This window comes from Halyomorpha halys, unplaced genomic scaffold (assembly GCF_000696795.3).
Source record: "Halyomorpha halys isolate HHAL.00 unplaced genomic scaffold, Hhal_1.1 Scaffold77.1, whole genome shotgun sequence".
Lineage (NCBI taxonomy): Eukaryota > Metazoa > Arthropoda > Insecta > Hemiptera > Pentatomidae > Halyomorpha > Halyomorpha halys.
Window position 1 is genome coordinate 900,192 of NW_027105298.1, and position 5,451 is coordinate 905,642.

Consider the following 5,451-nt stretch of genomic DNA (forward strand, 5'->3'; position numbering starts at 1 on the left):
ATAGAAATAGGATATAAAGCACGAAACATGGGCGTTGATGACCTCAGGGTTTTACGCCCTAAAGCCCCAGACAACAACAACAATTACATGGTATAATAAAATAGAAAGAAAACATTTTTTTTCCCTACAGTTTCCTTTTTCAATCAATTTCAGTCTATACACCAAATACAAATATTTCAATTCATTCTTTTTTTTCTTTTCCTTTTCTGTTCCTTCAATTTCACCATTTCACAATTCTTAATTCACCCGATCAACAAATTCACCCTCTGGATCCTCTCCAGTGACCCGCTAAAAAAATTCACTATTAGACGGCAATATGAGATCAGACCAATAATAAAACAGCAGTAGATCAGTTTACCAAAAAACAAACAAATAAATACATTTTACGAGAACAATACTTACACATAGATTCAAAGGAAAATATAATAAAGAACCGGTTACAACAAACACTTGAATGGATAAATAAGTTTTAAAAAAAATAAAAATAATAGTACTAATAAAATAAAATAATGTAATGAATAAATAAGTTAAAACACACAAATCGACAGGTCCACATATTAAAATAAATAAATACAACAATGAATAATCTCCGAGCTAATTTCCATGCAGGTGATGGTGTATGATCCCCAGGAAGTCCAAAATAATATTTTCTGCCAAGATCGCAATATCCCCGATGCTAACACCTAGGCCTTCTAAGAAGCTCCTTGTTGTATATGATATTGTTCCGCGACATCCAAATCAGAGGCCTCTCACGGTGAACTTTCTCGCTCCGAAGGTCTCGCGGAATTTTTCCTTAAGGAAAAGGACGCATTTTTCATATATTTCCTTTTTTTCCCTTTCCACTCCATCTTCCTGTTCGAGGTCATTAGTTTCAAATCTTACCGTCGGATCCAAAACCAGAGCCGTGCCTCCGAATTTTGTAAATGCTATAATATCGGCATATCTGACGGATCCGTCGGTGTCAACACAATAAACCTCCTCGAGGCAGGTGAAGTCTTTTCTTTCAAGGAACTTCATCAATTCTTGACCCCGTGGTGCCGGCGTGTTATAATGAGGGAGTTTTTGAGGCATTTTCCGAGCACATGAGCTGGTGTTTCAGACTCTCAGCGTATTTGCGACAGAGGGACCCAACTTCTCCTTGCTGTCCACTGGCTCCTGGTACTCCACGCAGGGGTGCGTAGTTGATATTAAGTTTCAGGGCGTTCGCCCATAATATAAACATGAATCTTTTCTATGGTGATGGATTGGAACATTTTTTAGAGATATAAATCATACATAATTTCACATCTTTTAAACTAAAGTAAAAACTTCTATGTAAAGAAATGGTTAGTTATCGGAAATGAAATAATAAAAACATTCTTTAAAAGCTAATAAAACCTTCCAAAAATTTCCTTTTGCGCTAAAAGATGAAGGCATATCTTTTAGCGCAAAAGGAAATGAAGGCCTAATATTACCAATATTTTTTTTTTTATAAATGTGATCTGTAATTCTAATTAATATAGACATTCATAAAAAAAAAATAATCTCTGATTATGTTGCAATTTCTGATGATTTCGGGATTCTGTTCAGATCGTTCTGAAAAGTATGGACTTTCTTTTATTTTCTTCTTTATGATTTTATATTTCCGCTTCTATATAAGGTCATTTATGAGATCCCTCTTTGTAAAGGACTTAAGAACCTTTTGCTGTTATGGCATAAGATCACGTTTTGCTTCTCCTCTGGATAGCTGACCTTTTAAGCTAGTTCGTTCCCCTCTTTCCTTTAACGCTTTCTTATCCAATTTAAATAAACATTTTTCTCTAAATGTAAGCTGTCATCTCTTACTAATGCCTAATAACATCAGTAATAACTAATAACAGAAACTTATTTTTACCAAATAAAGTTTGTTTCATTATAAACTAAAATGATATTTTAAGGGAAACCTTACAACAAATTCTTAGTAGCACTAAAACAATGTGTATGATAAAATAGTTTTTCATTTTCTTTTTTTCAGATCGATAAGTTATTACAATTTGAGGTCGAAATGAGTTCTTTACGAACACTACTTACTAAGATGAAATTGCTCTTAAATACACCACTTTTCTCGAAAAGTCCCTAGATATCGTTATTGTCTCTGATTTTGTTAAAGTACCGTCAAAAATATTTCTTCTATCAGAGCAGGCTATATTCGAATTTAATACAATTAGCTTTCTTTCCAACCCATAAGAAAATGTTTAGTCCCAAAGATTCTCTCAAAAATGCAGAATAACCATAAACATTGAAAAGTAGAAATTGAAGGAAAAGTATTGAAAAACGATTTAAGCAATAATTATTAAATTCCAATCAAAATAATCAATATAATGTGCAGGACAAGTCTACCCAATATGAAGCATTTTTTTACTTCATATACATTTTATTACAATTTAATAATTAAAAAATTAATAACGGCTACTGGAGCATTTTTTTTAATATGCGTTTTTTATTACAATCATTTCGTTGTACATACATACTCGGGTTTCATTATTAATGTTTAATTAATTAAAAATTCAATATTGACAATTTCAAAACTTTTTTTTCTGTTTATTTCTCTCAAATTCTACAATTTCCTTTTTTTTTTGTTATAAGCCAATTTCATTCTGTTGCGGGTTGAAATGAAGTCTAGTTGAATATTTTAAAAATTTATTCGATTTAAATTTTCTTTTAGAACCAATATTTTAAGGTGGTCACAAAATGAGGAGTAATACCGAACAGATAGACTTTGAAAAAAATGGTTAATATTGATGGTTAAAATGGATATCTGAGAAAGTATTGATAACTGAGGTTCATTTAAGATTGTAGCAAATTTTATTTGTTTTCGAAAATAGCTTATAAGCAATTCTTCCAGGCACATAGTTTCTGGAATTATTTTATAAGAATAAAATAAAAAATATTGTTCTGGTTTTTATAAAAATAATTCTTATTAGTTCCAGAAAATAATTTAAGTTACCAATCGATTTGTAGAATAAAAATTTATTTGTTAAATATAAAACCTATTTTATCTATGATATAAATAAATTTCATACAACGAAAAAATTCTTTCTACTAAACATAAATTACAATTTCTTTGGGAGAAAAAAAAAAACAACTATTTATTAATGGTAACCAACGTTTCACACCACTTTGCTGGGCTAAATGATAACAAGAAACAAACAATGTGACAAGATAATTAGAATACATATACAAAAAAAATTATAAAAAAAAAGAAAAAAGAAAGAGACAAATTAAGTAATGAAAATATAAATATAAATGAATAGAAAACTAATTAATAATAGATACAATCATATGTGATATAATTGTAAATATAGAACTAATATGGTAAAAAGCAGGTGTGAATGGTAAACAGATGGGTAAAGTGAATATGGCAAAGGTAAAAAGTTAGGAGATAATGATAATAATAGTAATAATAAATATAACAGATAAGAGGAAAAAAATTAACATGTATACCTGACGCTTAAACGTGACTGACCGTTAAAGCTAGAAAGGAATAGAATGGGCGAACCCCACCACAAAGAACTTCCCTAACCATTCGTAAAGATCATTTTTTTAATATATATATATATAAAAGTAAACTGACTAGATCAAAACGTATAGTATTATGACAAGCAAATTTATGTAATAAATTTAAAAGATATTACATACTGATTTTAGATTTAAACAAAATGTTTATATAGACACGTAAATAAAATAATTGAGTTAGAGTGAACATTATAAAACACGAGAGAAGTAGAGAATATTAAACTGAGAAAAAATAATTATCAATAAGAATGAATAAAGTATACAAAATTTCATTGAAATCTGGGAAGGACAAGTGAAATTTTACCAAAATTTCAATTTGAATTCCAACAGATTATTCCTTGATTGTGTTTAATAGAGATGAATATAGCACTCGACACCGAAACCAACTGTTACCTAAAGTAAACTGATAATAAAATGGTGAATGAGATATCTGAGCTATTCAACCCCAACTAAAATCTTAGAATAGATATGACAGAAGTAAAATTATATTTGTTTTTAACAGTATATCTCAACTTAAATACAGATTGTGACGCAAAGATAAGTTTTTTCTAGTAGCCCATCTGTTGTCGTGAAATTTTTCGGATATTATTCATAACGTAACACTACTACACTTCTAAAAATAATTTAAAACTTTCTAAAAACTTCTTCTTCATTAAAGTGGGAAGTCTTCTTCAGAAAACCACCGTTTTATTATTTTTTTTCATCAACTTTTTACTTTCCTTTTTTTCTTCTTATCCTTTCCGTTTTTTTCAAAGCCTTGATAAAGTTAGGTCCACTAACTGAAAGGATCGAAGCCCGAAGCTACTATCACTCGGATTTCCCTTACTGGGTACCGATCCATCAAAATCGGAGAGATAAGGGCTGGCTAGGGTGAGGTAAACCTCGGTATCTGTTTTCTTTTTCTTTCCGCCTTTTTTTTTTTTTTTTTTTTTTGTTGGAGAGAAAAACGGATAGTCCACTCTTATCAGAGTGTCCCCAGGACAAGTCCAAGATGGTTTACGAGGACAGCTAGATGGCTGTTACAAAAAAGGGTCTTGTATTTCTTGTATGAGTAGGCATCGGGCTAATGGTTTTCACAGGGTGGTGTGTCAGGAATAAACTTGGTTAATCTCTAGACATCCGTTATTAATTATAAAATGTAAGCTTTTTTCACCTGTTTAAAGAAATTAAAGAGAAAAGAAATTTAGAAGTTTAAAAAAAAAGTATATACGTTTGCTTATGAAATTAGATCGGAATTAGATTTAAAAATTAGATTACTGTAGTACAAAAAAAAAATCGAAACTGACTTTCAACAATTTCAACAGTTACTCGTTTTACGGTCCTATGATTAAAAAAACAAACAAATTCTAACGCTATGATTTTAAGTGTAACATTTATCTCCCAAACGAAACTGAAATTACGTAAAAGATATTGAAGAAACATTTCCGCTTGAATCTACTAAACAGACCTCCCACTTCATATCAACGATTCAAAACTTTTTTTTAAACATTTTCCCCCAAAAAACTTGTACTGATTTTGATTAAATTGGTCATATAAATAAGCTGAATTTTCAAGGGTTAGTACAATCACCATATCGTACCATACCAGTATTAAATCATATTATTTCAGAGTCCTTTGATCCCAAAATATGGTCATATTAACAAGTCTTATTACAAACAGTAACAGGTACCACATCAGCTCAAAATGCGCAATGTTCCATCCTTGAATGAATTCTCAATGGAATTACAAAAAAAATCTTGACAAATCCTAACATTGGTTTTAAACGACTGCACCCATATTGTATTGATTTTCTTGCTGACTCATGAAGGAAGTTCTATCAAAGACATAAAAAAAAAAAAAAAAAAAAAAAGAGAAACTTCTAGAAAGAAGCTATTAACTACCTTAAAAGAAAATAAACAAAAAAAGGAAAACGGATCA